A 20,233-nucleotide genomic window follows, 5' to 3' on the forward strand; every position below is an offset into this window, starting at 1 on the left:
CTAAATCGCTAATCTTTCCACTCTAATGGAAAATGTGCTCTGTTGAGCTTCTGAGCCATTACTTGATGTGACTCAGAGAGGACGCGATGGTGGTGGCGCGGAAGACGTGGCGCTCAAGGGAGGGGGGGGAGAGGCAGCGATGGGGAGTCGAGACTGTACCTTAAAAAGCAGACTGTCGTCCTTCTGCTCGGCATTACATGGCGGTGAGGCGGTACTGGTTCTCGGTGGTGATATCGATCTGGTACCCAGTCAGCATGTAGCACACCGTCCGGAACTCGTGGATCTTCTTCTGAAAAACCTCCTTGAGCCTCTGGTTCTTGAGTTCTGCGCTTTTGACTTGTTTCTTCAGATCTAAGTTTTCAGATAGAAATGAAATTAATCCCTTTTGAGTATGGATTATAGTGGGGAATAACTAGGCATGCAGTTCATTCAGGTTGCTTGTCTTGTACAAATCACAAACATGATCAAAGTTGATTCAGCGGGTGGGACATCAGGAACCCACACGCATCACAACAATAATGCATCACTGCAGTAAGTCCAAGAGGCCATCCTGAAAACACTGGCACATCTTCCTACTGACTGGACTGCAGCACTGCAGGCTCAGGAAGGAAACCTGTCAAAGTCACCCTTTCCCATGTAGCCAAATGTCCTCATGGGATATAATAATGCCCCCCAATCAGCCAGCCTAATATTTTTCAAATACATGACTTGAGATTTTGGGACTTGTAATATCACTAACCCTATAATAAGCCAGGGCCCTAGAAGGCCCTGCGTGCAAACTAATGTTGACTAAAAGCAAGCAGAGGATAAATGTGCCCCTCTGGACTGGAGTCCAGGTAGCAGGTTTCAGTCTTCTTCAGAGAATTATTTTGTCTACTCCATATTTTTATGATTCCCACAATAATTTCTACCCCTGCTGACTATATTACAGTGCTTAATTTGTAAAATTGTAAGTGCCAGGGCCCTCGTCAGGAGGGCACAGCAGCTAGTACCACCCATTGGCCCTCCTAGCGCTATCAATGACAGTACCAAACCAGCTATTTATTAACCATCACACCGTGTGACAGTTCAGACTATTCCAGGCTCCCAAAGCTATAAGATTAGCATGGTCGGCAGATATTAGTCATTTTTAACGTATATTGAATTAGTAAACAACTGTTATACTCACTCTAAATCAGACAAACCGCACCACCATGTGGCAGACTGTCATAAGTGCCGGTGCCGAGCACCGGGAACCACCAGATCAAATTAAGCACTGCTATTTTAGAAAATCGGTTCAAGCACTCTACAGCATATTACGAAGCAGTGAGTAATCTTCCTATTGGGTTCTACTACATTTATTACTGCAGATGATCCATGCCAAAACACACATGTAATCAGAATATAATATATGGGAGCCTGCTATCCCTGTATAAAAGTCCATCTCTAATTACCTCATCAAAGGTGTCTCCAGTCACCTGTAATAACAAAATGACGCAGCTGCACAACTGTAATACATAATTCCAGCCGAGTTGTGGCATCATAATGCCTGGTGCCAGAGCCAGCAATCAAGGTGAAAGGCAGGTCACAGAGCATCATTGCAGCAGAAGCTTAAACAAAGCTGCTAGTACCCAAATTGGCTCTGCATTCTTCTGATCTTTTTCCTCAATGGAACATTGATGAGTAGTACAGAGATATTAATAGGAACACGTTTCTTTTTTCCGCACTAAAGTTCATTGCACGAATATCACAATAGCTCTCTCTGAATGTATCTACCCATTGTTAGCCCCATCATTTTTTTTATCTGCCTTACATTGAACAATATCTTTTTTAAACAAATTTCTTTCTTTCTTCTTTGATCTTTATTTCGACTTCATAAAGTCATAAAAGAAATTCAATACAAATAAGACCAAAATTTTACACACAAATGCACAAGTTTAAAAATAAGAAGAATTACCTCATCTACAAAGATATTTGCCACAAGTGAGAACTTCGTATAACACAAATAAAATTTAAATTTGTCAGAAAAGTTCTTCTAATATTCCACACCGCAGCTAAATACTTGCTGACAGCAAATACAGTTAAAGGGGATAGATCAGATTTTAACAATCGATAGGCATCCAAATGATACCTAAAACCCCAATTTCTGCAAATGGGAATAATCCACTTTTTCCTTGATTTCACATAGGAAGGACAAAAAAACAGTAGATGAATTTCATTTTCAAGCTCATCAGTACAAGCTGGACAATTTTTAGGAGTAGGTGGGTGCCAACTGCTAGTAAGGGCTCTGATTGGCAATGCATTATGTCTCCATTGGAGAAACAGTTTCCTAAAACCAATGGGGTTAATGTCATCCAGGACTGTCTCCAGCGTATAATAGTCCTTCATTGTTAGAAAAGTAGTAGACATTAGACCCAGTGTATCACTTGCTAACGAGGCAGTCAAATTACGGTCATAATACAAAGTAACCAAATCTTTACGGGATATAGTACTGCAGGCCTCTTGCGGATTTGTCCACAGGGCCGATAGACCCAACCCAGATAATTCGTCCTTTATATATTTGAACCATGGAATTTTCCGTAAAGCTCTATGTTGATATAGTTCCACAAATTCACTCCGGTAACTCGAGAGTTCAGGGGTTACCCAGAGTCGCCTCCAGAAAGTTAGGGGCTTTACACCTAATATCTCCTTTACTGATCTTAATCCCAGATCAAGCCTAAGGGGGAGAAGTGGTGAGCTCAATGGTAGAGCAGCCAAGTTCCGTAGGAACTTGTTTTCCGTAGTAACAATTTCAGGGGCACAATTGTTTCCCCACAATTCACCACCGTATGTTACTGCCCCTCGCGCCTGCATTTTGTAAATTTCAAGTGGCGTACCAATGGGGTGTGTCATGGATCTGTTAAATAAATTTATGATACCCCCCACCTTTTGTGTTAACTTTAAATTTGATTTTATCTGGTGATGAGACCATGTCAGCTTTTCATTCAAAGTCAGTCCCAGATACTCGAAAGTGTGAACTCTCTCAAGACTGATACCATGAATAACCGGGTTGGGACGAGATGACCTAGGGGGGTTAAAGATCATAAATTTTGTTTTAGCCGTGTTAATTTCTAGCCCCCGATCAGCACAGAAAGGGACAAAACCATCCAAGACTCTTTGGACGCCCATAGGAGTCTTGGCCAGTAACAGGGTATCGTCAGCAAACATGATAGCTGAGATCCCTGTACCAGCGAGTCTTGGAGCGTCTCTATTTGGTACCTTGTTCAGATGGGCGATAAGTCCATTTACATAGAGGCAAAACAGCGTCGGTGCCAAGACACAGCCCTGCCTTACCCCCCTTTCAACAGGAAAACTAGATGATAAACCTCCTTCACTCCCACATCTGACCCTTGCAAAATTATTAGTGTGGAGACGCACTATAATCTGTAAAAGAGGTGCTGGGAGGCCTAATTCCTCCAACACAGTCCAAAGTTTTGTGCGTGGGACCAAATCAAAGGCCGCACGTAGGTCAACAAAAACAGTATAAAGAGAACCCACCTCAACCTTAACTGTCTTCCAGAAGAGCATACTCAATCTGAAGATCTGATCAATTGTTGAGACTCTCTTTCTGAATCCAGCCGGATAGTGACTCAGAATCTCAAATTCCACCATCCAGTCCAGAAGACGGTCTAGGATTAACCTCGAAAAGAGTTTCTGAGCAACATCTATCAGACTGATAGGCCTATAATTGCCAGGGTGCAAGGGCGACCCCTTTTTGAAAATAGGGACAACTTCTGCGCCCAGCTATGTAGAGGGAATTGGCATACCCCCGGCAATTGCATTAAATATGGTTGTTAAATAAGGCGCCCAGACTCTGGGTTCGTGTTTATACAAATCACCAGGAACCCCGTCCAGCCCAGGTGCTTTGCCCGTGGGAAGAATAGATATAACACGTTGAACCTCACTTAGGGCAAAGTTAACCCGCTCTAGACCAGCAACATCGCACAAAAGAGACTCGGACATAGGGGGGTCCAAACAGGAATAATCCCCCCTATAGCGAGTACTGAAGTGATCTTCCCATATTTCTGGGGCAATATTTGGTTTTACTGCTGCGTCAGGTTCAACTGTGCCAGTAGACACAATCAGCCAAAATCTCCGCGAATCTCTAGCCTGGAGGGCAGATGTTAGCCTAACCCAATTTTCTGTAGCCCACTCAAGCTTGGCATAATGTATCAAATTCCGATAGATTCGTCTCTTGTGTTGGATGACGTCCCTACTAGCTTTCTTTTTTAATGCATCCAACAAATCACTCTTAGCCGATCTACAAGCCCTGTTATACCATTGGGACCGTCTGCATGTCCTTTTCGAGCAGGGGACGATAGGATTGAATATATCAGCTAAGCTGGTGAATAATTCTTTATTAACAGTAGCCATTTTTCCGTAAAAATCAGGGAAAAAATACTGCTCCATAAGAATAAGTACTCCGTCCAATGCTGGGCCAACCCTGGCATATACTTGGGATAGTTCCCCTTGATTACCAGCCAGTTTAGCCCATTTAACTTTACGTTTGTTATTTGTCAAAGTAGCTCTGCTCGATGCCAAAGATTTAAGTGATGGCAGGGAATCACCAGGGCACAGACCTAGTAAAGAAACATCCAATATCAGGGGATTATGGTCACTCTCCCACCTGGATACCACCTCAAAGTCAGATACTCTGTTCCACTCCTTGCACTGAACAAAGATATAATCCAGTCTAGCCTCCCTTCCTGGCTTGTTATACTTAGGCCTTGAGGCATTGTCCGAGAGTGTTCGACCATTGCAGGCCCTAATCGAATGGGCCATCGTAAGGGAGGTGATTTGAACGGCCAGGGGGGCCCAAGACCTAACCATTGGGCCAACCACCTGTGGGATGTGCCAGATTTCATCCTCCTCTTGATTTGTTTGGTCCACCAGCCCCTGGAGCGGTTCAAAGTGAGAATTGAGATCACCAGCAATAACAAACATTGTGCCCTCAGGGATCTTAGTTAAAACATTTGATAGAACATCAATGACCCCAGATTCCACACATGGATTCACGGGTCTGGAGTACAAATTAATCACCGCAAGCTTAATGCCTGTCCGCCAATCCAATAACAAGCAGAGAACATCCTCAGACCCAGTTTCTAGAATCGTGGCACTACAGCCCAAATGGGTAGCAACCCAGATGGTTAAACCTCCTGAGGGACGACCTTTGCCTCCCCATATAGCTGGAATAGAGAAAGAAGCAAACCCTGAACGATGGTATTCTTGCCTTGCCCATGTTTCTTGGAAACAGCATATGTGGTGCAGGTCTATAAAAGAACCCCAAACCGGGCAAGTGAGCTTATTAGCAAGACCAGCTATGTTCCACGAAATAATTTTGTATATAGATAAAGGATTTGTGGTAACATCAGATTTTTTACGCAATAGGGGTTCACTAGAATTCATCATAACGGTTGGGAGGATATCTGGAAGGATGAAACAGGGAGACTCTGGCTTGGGAGGAAACAACCTCAATAGGGGGATTGGAAATACCATCCTCTTGGCTCAGTCAGTCAACCTCTTCAAGACAGGCATACCTGTTGGTACACAAGTAATCACCTCGAGTGGGTACATCAAAACGAATGTGCCTCTGTCTTCCTCTAATTGAACTAGATCCGACCCTAATCCAATTTTCTGGATTCTCGGACTGGGTAAGAATATTTGATGGAGGATAGAAAAAGGAGAGTGGGAGGGATTTGATAGAGGTAGCTCCAATATTACCCAGCCAATTACAAATGTATGGTGCAATCAGGGGGTTACTAAAATTCACCAAAATTTAATCACCCTTAATTTTCTTGATAGTGCTTCCTACCCATGGAACCCTCCTGACCATTAGAACCTCAGAACTTATGTTTGGGGGAAGAGGCCTATACGTATTTAACCAACTAGTCACTTTGTTTTTAAGAGAGGCATAGCTTTCTGAAGCGGGATCAACGAGCTCAGGTACACCACTTAAAATTATAACATAGGGCGATGCTTCAGGAGGAAGGCTAATTACATTTTTCCATCTTACGCTAGCCACTTCTTTATGAATACAATCACCTGAATCCCTTAAAGTTCCCCCTACTTCTATTTGGATTGGTTTGGGTACTTGAATAGGACTCCTTGACGAAGTAGATGGTTGGCTTTGAGCAGGTAAAGAGAGAGAAGTGGAAGTGGGAGGAAGGTTAGCTGTAGAAGGTAATAATCCAGATGGAATAGGTTCAGTTCTAGCAGAAAGGTTTGACGTAGCTACCGGTTTAGAAGAAGAAGGGAGGTAAGAGTCACCCGTATTCTTCGCGGGTACATTATGATTTTTGGCTCTACTACTCCCAAGGGGATTAGCTGTAGCTGCTATAACCCTTTCTATTTCTTTTAATCTTACATCAATAGTATCAAACCTAGCCATCAAAGGGGTAAAAAAAAACCCTGAGAACATTATTTAAAATATTTATGAGATTAGCATTCCCCCCTTCAGACCCTTCTCCCAAGTTTAAGGCAGGCAACAAAGACTCAGATTGGGAAGAAATTACCACTGAGGATAAATTTGATGTCACCCTAGTATCTAGAGCTGGACTGTTAACCGTTGCAGGTAGTGTGTTTAAAACATTAGTGTGAGAACAGTCCAATCTCGCTTTCTTCCCACGTTTAGAGTTCCCCTCTCGTTTTCTTTTGGGGACTGCACCCTGTTGTAACGATTGAACACAACTCGACCCAGGATTACTCTTTGGGTCAGATGATGTTTCAAGCATAGAAGGAAGTGTACACTCAGGGATAGGTTGGAGTGTGTCTCTGCGTGAGGAAGTACTAGACCTGAGATCTTGAAGAACTGAATCAATAGTTTGGTCGATGCTATCCATAAGAGCTGTATATGAATCATCCAGATTAGAAGGGGACCGGACAGATGCTAATAAACCCAATGAAGACCTCCTAGTACTAGTAATCCCATCAGAAAGGCGCCTTTCTAACATTCAGTTCGCTTTCTACAACGGAGTTTGCCCTGATTATAAAACTGTCCAAAGTACCAACAACCATAGGTTGTACTTTTGAAGGTTTACTTCGGGTGTCCATGTTGACAGGTGTCAAGAATTCCTGTCCTACGAGGGGAGGAAAAGGGTAACCAGCGAAAACGGACTACATCTCCCAGGATGCTTAGCGGTTGAGAGGTTATGTAAACAGGAGAGCTGTTACATAACTCAAGGGAAACACGCCCTTATGTAAACAGGAGAGCTGTTACATAACTCAAGGGAAACACGCCCTTATGTAAACAGGAGAGCTGTTACATAACTCAAGGGAAACACGCCCTTATGTAAACAGGAGAGCTGTTACATAACTCAAGGAAAACACGCCCTATAAAGGGAGGAACCGGGAGGTACAAGGCTGTCGGATATTGTGTTTACACCGACGTACCTGCTTCGTGAAGAGCAGTGTTCCGGAGTGGTGCTCCAGTAAGGCAAGAACGGAGGTAGGTCGAGTCGTTACTCCCTGGGCCGTGTCTTGCCCCATCGTCACCTGTGAAGGACCCGGAAGCTCTACCGGTCAACCATTGAGCTTCGCTTTTTGACTCGGCTGAGTCCAAGCGCAGTGGTGCTTTTGCTGGTTGGAGTCGTAACTCCCAGCCCGACCAGAGACACAGGGACTGCCAGCTGTAACGCACACCAGGAGGTGTTTGCCGCGTTACAGACTCGGAAGTCCACAGGATCGATCGAGCGGCTGCTCTCGGTTCAGTCTTCTTGCTTGTGATTGGGGTATCGGTGACGCATCACCAGGAGGTGACTCCGCGTCCCGGTGCAGTCTGAGGAAGAGGTTGAGCGGCTGCTCCCTTCAGGTAGAGACCCCGGCTGGGTGTTTCCCTGACTCCTCGATTCTCCCCAACACTCTTCGTGCCCCTCACAGCCTACCGATTGGCATTGTCGGCCATTTCATTTCTGCCCTCTGTTGGCATACGCCGGGATCGGCGTATATGCAGAGGACGGTTAGGACCATCCGTGCTGTGGACTGGTAACGTACTTAGCCTGGAGGATTCCAGTGACTATAACTTTTGTTTGTTCTTTGATTTTATTTGCCTTCATTAAAAGAACTAACCCTTCACAAGTGGTTGCGTCCTCATTGTCGTGTCTCTTAAACGATCCTGAGACGTTCAGGGCGTTACAAAATATCCGACCTTAATAACACTAACTGTCTCCCGGTCGATAACAGACATGGCAACACTTGATGATGTGCTGGCTGCTTTAGCGGCCATGCAAGTTGAAGTGGCTGCCTCTAGGCAAGAAACAGCCGATGTAAAAGCCAGACTGGATGCTATCCAATTGGACCCGCTCACGCCCAGCACCTCCCTCACGAACCAGACCCCTGCGGTAGTAGTGGAAATGCCGGTAGCCATCCCCTTGGCAACACCAGAGAGGTACACTGGGGATCCTAACACAGTGCAGGTATTCCTCACACAAGTGGCGCTACATTTATCGTGCAAACCAAAGGCGTTCCCCACGAGTCAGGCTCGTGTGGCTTTTCTTATATCCTATTTGGCTGGAAACGCGGCACAATGGGCCGTACCTCTGGTGAGCAGGGACGACCCCCTCTTATGTGATTGGGGTGCTTTTCGCGAGGAATTCCTGAAGGTATTCGACAGAAGGGCTGACTCGTACACGGCGGACCGTGAAATGCTTGAGTTGAGACAGGGATCCAACGACCTGGTGCAGTATCTCAACGCGTTCCGAAGGCTGGTTGCGGAAACCAAGTGGCCTGTTGCTAAACAGACGGCGCTCTTCCATCAAGGGCTGTGCGATGAGCTCAAGGACGCCGTGGCTCATATTGACCCTCAACCCAAGACATGTGAGGGCCTTATCAACCTGGTATTACGGCTGGAACATAGGCTAAGTGAAAGAAAGGGGGATCATGGGAGAAAAGGAAAATCCCTTCCATCCTATGTGACGGTGGGAAGTCCTGAAACTTCCACCGCATCCAAGGGAGAACCCATGGACATCAGCGCAATACGAGCGAGCCTCACAGCCACGGAGAAAGAGTCACGCCGTAAACAAGGATTGTGCCTATATTGTGGCAAAAAAGGCCACTACGTACGTGAATGCCCTGCCAAACCGAAGACGTCACGTTATCGGGCCAACTGGTCGGTAACAGCCGTGGTGGACATACCGGCGGAAAACTAGAGGACTCCAAGACCAGAGAAGGGGCATCTCGGAGTCACTCATCCATCCCTTCACTTTCCAACTCGGTCACTAAGGGACAACGACACCTGTTTATCACGGTGCACGTGGGAGTGCATGACCAGTGGATACCCGTTGTGGCCATGGTGGATTCTGTGGAAATGTGGATTTTCCTGATCAGTTATGTCCCCTATCTTGGACCCCAACGGTTCTATATGCATGTTACAAGTACATGTATGTTCCCTCCAGTTCCAGTTTCTAAGACGCAAACATATGTGTGTCTACCGTCGACATGTTCTCTGTCAGATCCGCCATCAAAGGGCTGGATATTCGATTCATAAGTATAAAAGGCCACCGACTTTATATGGCTAAATTACTCCATTTTTACAGTTCAGGCAAGTAGGCCCGATTCTGTCCTCAAAGCCTTTCCCTGCTCTCTGTCTCTGACAGCTTCAGCTTGAGCTCGCATCTGTATCCATGAACTTTGTCCTACTCCCTGTGCAGCTAACGGTGCCTGCCTCGGCCAGTTTTCGCATGCCTGCCAAGAAGCTGTATTTCACCTTCGAATTATCTATTTTGCTCTTCAGCCGATGCATTCCTGTCTAGTGAATTAGGTAAACATTTCCTTTAGCTCACAAGCAAAGGACTCAGCCTTTCCGTCCTCCTGCAAGTGATTCATAGCCCTGCTGCCATGGAAAGTTTTCTGCCCCTCGCATCTCATATAGACACTTAGACGCTTGTACACGCACACACAGTTAGTATAGAATAGATTCTGTCCGAGAGTCCTTCCTTGTGGATAACATAGTTCTCCAAACATAGGATGGTAGATATGATTTGGGATTAGGTTGACTTGACCCCCCAGACTTCTCGTCTCCACATGTAGAGCTAAATGTCAAGTCCCCTTCACCCCCTAGTTGCACGTCAATTACACGTCATGCTGCTGCGCGCGCATCTATGCCAAGTATTATCTTATAGATCCACCTATGTCTGATAATCCTAACCAATCATGTTTCTTTTATTCCTTATTACGCCTAGTTTCGATTATGTCACTGTCACGTCACTTTTCTTATCAAATGTTACGCCTTCTACATTCGTTTCATTGTAATGCATTTATTATAAAAATACATGTCTGTCAATAAAATATTGTACTTCACTTCCTGAACCCTCGTGGTGACGGAACCTGAAGGCCGCGACTCGAGTCGGCCATTTTGAATGGAATAAAGCCCATTTAGAAAACCTCTTATACCACGGATTCTGCCTCTTGTTATTTTGAGCTATTTACTTTATTTTAAGATTCCGTATGAAATTCAGTCCAGTATTTTTATTTACCACAAAATGGCGCCCGAAGAGGGACACTTTCTCATCTCACGCGCCGGCGGTGCGTTGCAGGCCCGGTCTCCTGCCACAGCTGGACGGACCATAAACGCGTACCAGCAGGATTTCCTGTAAGCTCCCTCCGGTCAAGCGGGGGCGACTGAGGCTGCGATCAACCCAGACGAGGCGGTGAGAAGTGCGAAGTATCCCGACCAGAGCCTAGCTGAGAGAGCAAGATCCGAGGTATACAGAGGCCCACCAGGTTTTCCGAAATCCCGATGTCCAGAGGGTCCGCTGTCCGCAGTTATCGAGTCCTGTCCATTCTCTGAGGCCTTCCGTTTCAAGGAGCTACTCGGTGAGTACCATCGCCGGGGAGGCGTGTTGACGCGCACATAGGTTGTGCCGGTCAAGACGGATTTGGGTACACAAATCCGGTCTGCACTGTTTAGCAGTGTATATGTACTGTTTAGCAGTATATCAAGTATTCCGAAGTATTCAGTTATTGTCAAGAATTCAGCGTGGTGATTAGTTAGGCAGACTGTCATCATTGTCGATCATTGTTAAAATGTTTAATGTTTAATGTTTAAAGTATTCAGAAAATGTCTTGCATATTGTGGTATGAATGACTGTTCATTGTTCACTGTTCATTTATTGTGTTTTTCGTATTAAGAAAATTCAAGAGTAAGTATCAGATCAGTTGTAAATATGCCGCTCTTCTCGAAGTTAAGACAGATTACTACCAGAAAAGGGGTGCTTGAAGAAGCAGTTCCTATTCCTCCTAGGGACACTCCAGGGCATTTCATGTACCATAAACATGGCTTAGATGCCATATTGTTTCTTGATCTATGGGTAGATTATACCAAGGGATTGCCGGAAAGTCAAAGGTGGCCCGTAGCGGGAACCTGGGATGCAGAGTGCATCATGAAAGTGGAGGAAGAGTTATGGAAGAGAAAGGTCAGACAGTCACAGAAAGACGCTGTTGAGTTATGGCGTAAAGAATCTCATAGACGAACAGAAAAAGCATGTAGATCAAGAAGGACCTTATGTACATAGTGAATTATTAGGTCAAGATAGAAAATTCTTACTCGATACAGGGGCAAGTCGAACAACAATAAAACGTAGTGAAGTTCCAGGGGCACCCCTCTCAGGCTCTCAAAATGTTTCCCTTGGTTTTTCGGGAAAACCTATTGTTAATGAAGTATCACAGCCTCTACCACTTACGATAGGACCTTTGACACGAACTACAGATTTATTGCTTACTAAATCATGCCCAGAAAATCTGTTAGGAATTAAAACTCTGAAAGCACTAGGAGCCATAATATGTTGTTCTCCGGAAGGAGTAAGGTTGTTTTTGCGGGATTTTAAAGGTCACTATGTGTCTAGAGACATGGATCCCCGACTACAGACTTTACCAGTACATCTATGGGCACAAGGCCCTACGGATGTTGGCTGCATGAACATTACACCCTATCGAGTTACATTGAAAGCAGGAGTGGTACTACCACGAATGCGACAATACAAGTTACCGCATGATGCTGTAGTGGCTTTGCTGAAAATCATTGATGAGCTGATTGCCCAGGGAGTAGTTGTAGAAACAGACTCCAATGTATGTAATTCACCGATAATTCCGATTCTTAAACGAACTGATCCTACTGCCCCACCAGTATACCGATTGGTTATTGATTTGCGTGAACTAAACAAGTGCATTGTACCACAATTCCCTGTGGTCCCTGATATATCATCATTGTTGACAGCAATTGATTCCGAAGCAACATTCTTTACTGTAATTGATCTCAAGAATGCCTTTTTCAGCGTCCCAATAGATCCGGAAAGCCAATACTTGTTCGGATTCAGTTTAAATGGGCGCAGCTTTAAATTCTCACGCGCTCCCCAAGGATTTACAGAAAGCCCCAGCATCTACAGCCAAGCATTGAAACGAGAACTTGACAGTATCCACATGCCAGTCAATACTGCACTGCTTCAATATGTCGATGATCTGCTGATCACCGCAAGAAGCGAGCCAGAATGTGAAAAGGCTTCTCTGACAGTTTTACATTTCCTAGCCGACAAGGGGCACAAGGTGTCCCCTTCTAAGCTGCAATTCTGTGTTCAGCGAGTTATTTATCTTGGTCACTCGCTGTCCAAGGAGGGAAGGCAGCTTACACCAGATCGCATCCAGTTAATTGCTAACATGTCAATACCCCAGACACAAAAGGAGGTGCGAGCTTTCATAGGTCTCACTTCATATTGTAGGCAGTGGATCCCTCAGTACGCATTTCTAGCAAAACCACTCATTCAGTTAACCACACAGGAGGCAGCCACATCGACTGTTCTCCCTTGGACTCAGGAACATACACAAGCTTTTGAAAGCCTAAAGAAAGCTTTATGTCAAGCACCTGTTTTAGCAACACCATGTTATAGCAAACATTTTACACTCTTTGTTACAGAACGCGAAGGTACTGCCTTGTCAGTACTCACTCAGGATCAAGCAGGATCACGCAAGCCATGTGCTTATTTTTCCAGTACATTAGATCCCGTAGCTCAGGCTTTGCCTGCATGCCTGAAATCAGTGGCAGCGACAGCTTTAGCAATCAGACAAAGCGATGCCATAGTATTAGGACACCCATTGACAGTACAAGTACCACATGCAGTAGAGGTTCTTGTGAACCGAACACAAACACAACACTTGACCATAGCAAGACTTACCGGTTATGAACTGACATTGTTTCAACCACACATAGAGATCCGACGGTGTAATACATTGAATCCTGCTACACTATTACCTGTAATTGGAACAGACCCACTAGCTCATGATTGTGTTGAAATTATTGAAATAAAGACGAAACCTAGACAAGACTTGACAGACGTTCCCTTGTTAGATCCAGACCTGACGTTGTATGTAGACGGATCGTGCATGAGAACAAGTACAGGAGATTTAGTGGCCGCGTATGCAGTCACAACAGACACTGAAGTTATTGAGACACATTGTATAGATACTCTGTCAGCCCAAGCAGCAGAACTTATTGCTCTAACGCAAGCCTGTATTCAAGCCACAAATAAGAAAGTTAATGTATACACTGACTCACGTTATGCATTCGGAGTTGTACACGACTTCGGCGTGCTGTGGCGAGAGAGAGGTTATCTAACGTCCCATGGTGCCCACATTCAGCACGGGCCCCTCATTCATGCTTTGTTAGATGCAATACATCTACCCACTGCTATATCGATTATGAAATGTAAAGCACACACGAAGGTTACTGATACCATTTCTCAAGGCAATGATTTAGCTGACAGAACAGCTAAACAGACTGCTCAGAATCGCACATTAGACATGACAAAGCCAATAGTTCAGACACCAACACAGTGTATGACAATTAAGGATCCCGCACTTGACGTAATTGACATACAGACACATGCCACAGCAGAAGAAATAAAGAAGTGGACTGAACTAGGAGGGATCCAGACAGATCAAGGATGGATGACGAAGGAGAAATCTGTATGGTTTCTCCCTGATTCCATGGTTCAAGCCATTATAGCTACAGTTCACAGTCCAGCACATTTAGGAGAGAAGGCTATGCTAGACAGCATTCAGCACATTTGGTTCAACAAACATTTACGAGCAGCAGCTAAACAAAAAGTTCGTACCTGTATGATATGTTGTCAGTTTAATCCAGGAAAGAGTGTTCCCGTAGAGCAGGGTGGATTTCAGCCTCCTGACCATCCTTTTGAAGTCCTCCAGATGGATTATATTCAGATGGAACGTTGTCGAGGATTCAAATATGTCCTCGTAGTTGTCTGCGCTCTCTCCCGTTGGACAGAGGCGTATCCCGTATCAGATTACACTGCCCCGACTACTGCCAAGCAGCTAGTTCGAGAATTCTTCCCACGGTACGGTTTACCACGTGTTGTATATTCAGATAACGGTCAGCCTTTCTCATCCGAATTAATGAAACATGTCTCACTCTTGTTGGGATATCAGTGGAAATTCCACTGTGTCCGACACCCCGAGGCAGCAGGTCTCGTAGAAAGACATAACCAGACACTGAAAATCAGACTGTCCAAAATATGTAGAGAGAAAGGTGTCGACTGGATAGTAGCATTACCAGTTGCACTCTTTTACATGAGAATGGTAGCACACTCTAGAACAGGGCTATCCCCGTATGAGGTGATCTTCGGTAGACCGCCGAATATGTGGGGGACGCCTATACCACGCAAAATAACTGACATTGACTGTAACATGCTGACAGATTACTTGGCTTCCTTGATGTCTGCACTACAATCTTCTCGTTCACAGGTAGCTGCAGCCTTTCCCGACAACACTGAGGCGAAACCCCATGACGTTGTTCCGGGTAATCTTGTCTTTGTGAGAAATTTCGACAGGAAAAGTCAACTGGAGCCCAGGTGGAAAGCACCCAAGTTGGTCCTGTTGACCACAAGAACAGCCGTGAAGATCGAGGGACGCAAAGGGTGGATTCATTCCAATCACATAAAAAAATTTCATGGACTACCTTCAGATATAGACACTGTGCCCTGCACTCCCTCACAGACTGATTCAAAACTTCCTTTTGTTGAACAGAATGACTCTCAGTGCTATAAATTAAAGCTCAGGCCCAAACAGTCGAGCAATTTGATTGTTTAAGTCCTCTCCAAGGTGAAGCGGTTGAATTGTCTCCGACATGTATCCCTTGGACCTGAGTAGAGAAAATACCCGAGAAATGTTGAAACGACAGGCGTATTGTAAATCACTGCGTAGCCACTGTATTGTGACTTTATTAATTTTGTTTTCCTTGAGTTTTTTAATAGTTACTGCAAGTATATTGTTGCATATGTATTATCCTGTTTCTAAACGTGCTTTCAATATAACTGATGAACATTCTTTTAGTGACTTACCCCCACATGAGTTGTCCTATAGACTTGCGCTGCGTAATAACACATTCATTAGTATGTTACATCATTCCCATCAGACTAGTAATGCCACCAATTGTTGGGTGTGTGGCCGACTCCCTCCCTATCAGAATAACAAAGGAGTTCTGCCTTTCTTTCCACATCCGTTCACACACAATGGCTCCTGTGGAGCATGGTTTAGTTTATTAAATTCCATAGACCCAGACACAGCAGTTTATCAACAACACTGGATATGGGGAAATTTGAATCTAGTTTTATTCAAAGTCTGTCACCCTAATAAGGAGGGTCACCCCAGTAGAACGGGAACTGATTTAGAGAATGAAGTGTATAAATTAGGTAATTTTACGCCTAATCTTATGATTCTGAATGTCAAATCCGAAGTTGAACTAATTCTGCCCACTATGTCAGTATTTCCAGTTAAGGGTGAATTATGTGTAAGAAAAGTTGGTTCCATACATATGGGCCATAGCCAATGCGTTACTACAATAGAATATAGTGATCAAGGTAAATCTTCATTTAGAGCTTCTCGCCATTCTTACTTTATATGTGGTCAGACGGCATATATGTGTCTGCCTCTAGATTGGGATGGTACCTGTTACATAGCATTCCTTTTGCCACCTGTTTTCCTAGCTCCCCCTGATTATTATCGAAATGTTCATTTAGTACACAATAGAGAGCGAAGAGATCTCCCAGTTGTCGATTATACTGAGACGGCATGGGACAAGTATGTAGATTTCAATAAAGGTATCTTTCCCTATATAGGTACAATATCAAATAGTAAGCTGATACGCAGACTCACCAAGACTCTTGAAGCTGTAGTAAACGAGACTATAGCCGCCCTAGGCAATCTGACAGAGGAACAATCAGTGATGAGAATTGTTGTTCTCCAGAATCGTCTTGTCCTTGACGTCATCCTGGCCGATAGGGGCGGAGCTTGCAGGGTCATCGGATCCAGCTGCTGCATATTCATACCAGAAAATTCGCCATCTGTATATAAAGCTATAACACGCCTTCATAAGATTGTAAGCCAGATACACGAAAATCCAGGCACTTGGACGTGGTCCGGGTGGTTTTGGAGTGTGATATCAGCCTGGGGATGGAGAGTTTTATCCTTCCTAGGTATTGGCCTTCTTATGCTCTTCAGTTGTTGTTTATGCCTGCAAGGTGGACCAGCGATTTGTGGTCTGTGTGCCACATCATGCATTCCATATCACAGGTCTCGTTCAGAATGCCGGAAGGAAGAAGAAATGATGCTCCATGAGCAAATCAATGGAATGATGAAGATTGATGTCTCGTGAAGGGCAAGAAGGGGACAAGGAGGGAATGTGGAAATGTGGATTTTCCTGATCAGTTATGTCCCCTATCTTGGACCCCAACGGTTCTATATGCATGTTACAAGTACATGTATGTTCCCTCCAGTTCCAGTTTCTAAGACGCAAACATATGTGTGTCTACCGTCGACATGTTCTCTGTCAGATCCGCCATCAAAGGGCTGGATATTCGATTCATAAGTATAAAAGGCCACCGACTTTATATGGCTAAATTACTCCATTTTTACAGTTCAGGCAAGTAGGCCCGATTCTGTCCTCAAAGCCTTTCCCTGCTCTCTGTCTCTGACAGCTTCAGCTTGAGCTCGCATCTGTATCCATGAACTTTGTCCTACTCCCTGTGCAGCTAACGGTGCCTGCCTCGGCCAGTTTTCGCATGCCTGCCAAGAAGCTGTATTTCACCTTCGAATTATCTATTTTGCTCTTCAGCCGATGCATTCCTGTCTAGTGAATTAGGTAAACATTTCCTTTAGCTCACAAGCAAAGGACTCAGCCTTTCCGTCCTCCTGCAAGTGATTCATAGCCCTGCTGCCATGGAAAGTTTTCTGCCCCTCGCATCTCATATAGACACTTAGACGCTTGTACACGCACACACAGTTAGTATAGAATAGATTCTGTCCGAGAGTCCTTCCTTGTGGATAACATAGTTCTCCAAACATAGGATGGTAGATATGATTTGGGATTAGGTTGACTTGACCCCCCAGACTTCTCGTCTCCACATGTAGAGCTAAATGTCAAGTCCCCTTCACCCCCTAGTTGCACGTCAATTACACGTCATGCTGCTGCGCGCGCATCTATGCCAAGTATTATCTTATAGATCCACCTATGTCTGATAATCCTAACCAATCATGTTTCTTTTATTCCTTATTACGCCTAGTTTCGATTATGTCACTGTCACGTCACTTTTCTTATCAAATGTTACGCCTTCTACATTCGTTTCATTGTAATGCATTTATTATAAAAATACATGTCTGTCAATAAAATATTGTACTTCACTTCCTGAACCCTCGTGGTGACGGAACCTGAAGGCCGCGACTCGAGTCGGCCATTTTGAATGGAATAAAGCCCATTTAGAAAACCTCTTATACCACGGATTCTGCCTCTTGTTATTTTGAGCTATTTACTTTATTTTAAGATTCCGTATGAAATTCAGTCCGGTATTTTTATTTACCACAATTCAGGGGCCACTGGCATGTTTATGGACCACAACGAGGCATGCAGGCTAGGGCTAGTGCTTCTTCCCAAAGCAGTACCCGAAGACGTCTATGCGGTAGACGGAAGGCGATTGGTGACGGGGCCCATCGGACAGCACACGGGGGTCCTTCCGATGAGATATGGGAGGAACCATTTGGAACAAATCGATTTTAACATCATCCGAGCGCCCCAATATGGCGTCATATTGGGATTGCCGTGGCTACAGAAACACAACCCCTTTGTGGATTGGCCAACACATCGCATCGAAATGACGTCACCGTATTGCATCCTGCATTGTGGAATAAGAACGGAATCCCTTGACGCAGATGAGAGCGGGAGTCAGACGGTGGCTACAGCGGCAGAAAAAGATGTGGCTCTCCCCCAGGCTTATCACAGTTTTGAGGATGTATTTGATGAGGTGAAGGCGGAAGTGCTACCACCACATAGACAGTTTGACTGCCAGATCGACCTGGTGCCAGGGGCCAGCGTTCCCAGCAGCAGGCTGTATGCCCTGACAGAGCCTGAAAACGTGCATCTCCGGGGGTACCTGGATAAACTCCTCAAGCTAGGATTCATCCGCCCGTCCAAGTCTCCGGCCGCCTCGCCACTCTTCTTCATCCCGAAGGCTAATGGGGAGCTGAGAGCCTGTGTGGACTTTAGGGCATTGAATGCGATAACCATAAAAAATCGGTACCCCTTGCCTCTCATCAGTGTACTTCTGGAACAGGTCAAGAAAGCTCGTATCTACACCAAGTTGGATTTGAAAGGGGCATACCATCTGGTGCGCATGAGGGACGGAGACGAGTGGAAGACCGCCTTTAAGACCAGGTTCGGCCTTTTTGAGTACCTCGTCATGCCGTTCGGTATGTGCAACGCCCCGGCAGCCTTTCAGTACTTTTTGAATGAGGTATTCAGAGAGGAGTTGGATATCTACGTGGTCGTATATATCGACGACATCCTCATCTATTCGTCCAGTGTGGAGGAGCACGTACACCACGTCAAAGCTGTGCTCCAAAAGCTGAGGGAAAACATGCTGTTTTGTAAACTCAGCAAGTGTGACTTCCACGTCACATCCGTGGAATTCCTCGGAGTGATGCTGAGTCCAGAGGGACAGGAGATGGCAGAACGAAAGATCAAGGCGGTGAAAGAATGGCCGGTGCCCCAAAGCGTGAAGGACGTCCAAAGTTTCATTGGCTTCGCCAACTTTTACAGGCGGTTTATAGATGGATTTTCAGGAGTGGTGGCCCCAATCACACAGCTACTGAGGAAGTCCAAGGAGTTTGTCTGGTCCCCTGAAGCGAACAAAGCCTTTGAGGCCCTGAAAAGCGCCTTTGGTAAGGCGCCGGTGTTGGCTCACCCCGATCCGGATCTCCCCTACGTGGTGGAAGCGGACGCGTCGGATGTGGCGCTGGGGGCTATCTTGTCCCAACGCAACCACGACACAGGGGTGCTTCATCCCGTTGCGTACATGTCCCGCAAACTCAACGACGCCGAACGCAACTACCATATTGCGGAGAAGGAGCTTCTCGCAATCAAGGACGCCTTCACCGAATGGAGGCATTGGTTGATGGGGGCAAGACATGTGGTATCGGTGTACACGGACCATCGGAACCTACAGTTCATGACGGCCACTAGACACCTTTCTCCCAGGCAGCTGCGGTGGATGATCTTCTTTGCGGGGTTCAACTTCCGCATCACATATCGGCCGGGGACGGAAAACCGGGAGGCGGACGCCCTGTCCCGTCAATCTGCAGTTAAGGAACCATTGCCTGCAACCGAGCGTTCCATCATTTCCCCGAGGATGGTATTGGGGGTTATCCAACCGGATACTTTCCTGAGGGGAATAAAGAGAGGGATCAGGTCATTCGCATGGCGGAGGTGGCTCCTCAGTCACAGAGAATGGCAGCTGAAGGACGGGATACCCCTGAAGGGCAGGTGCCTATTGATACCCACGCCTAGGCTAAGGAAACAAGCATTCATCTGGTGCCATGACTCTCCATGCGCAGGTCATTTGGGCTTTGAAAAAACGGTGGCTAGCATGGGACGGCATTTCTGGTGGCCAACCATGAGAGTGGATGTCAGGAGGTGGGGACAGGAGTGTCCTACGTGTGCTACCATGAAGGCCGACCATGGCCGAACCCAAGGGCTCTTACATCCACTTCCGACCCCGGATAGACCATGGGATAGCATATCACTGGACTTCGTGGTGGGCCTACCGGTAGACCAGGGGATGACGGCAATACTGGTGGTGGTGGATTACTTGACGAAAATGGGGCACTTCATCCCCTGCAAGAGAGTCCCTACGGCCGGGGAATTGGCGTCACTACTCCTAAA

The 20,233-nt window shown here is 45.7% G+C and overlaps 1 protein-coding gene across 1 annotated transcript in view; it reads right to left on the reverse strand.

The window, feature by feature from the left end:
• Window positions 1-276: 276 nt before the first annotated feature.
• The window catches only part of LOC146793599 (mitotic spindle assembly checkpoint protein MAD1-like), an 897,449-nt gene continuing 877,492 nt past the window's right edge, over window positions 277-20,233 (reverse strand). The window contains exon 6 of the mRNA XM_085630171.1: window positions 277-351. The gene's annotated coding sequence lies outside the window, so the exon portion shown is untranslated. The remainder of the gene's footprint in view (window positions 352-20,233) is intronic.

Source organism: Triturus cristatus, chromosome 10 (genome assembly GCF_964204655.1).
Source record: "Triturus cristatus chromosome 10, aTriCri1.1, whole genome shotgun sequence".
In the NCBI taxonomy this organism is placed as follows: Eukaryota; Metazoa; Chordata; class Amphibia; order Caudata; family Salamandridae; genus Triturus; species Triturus cristatus.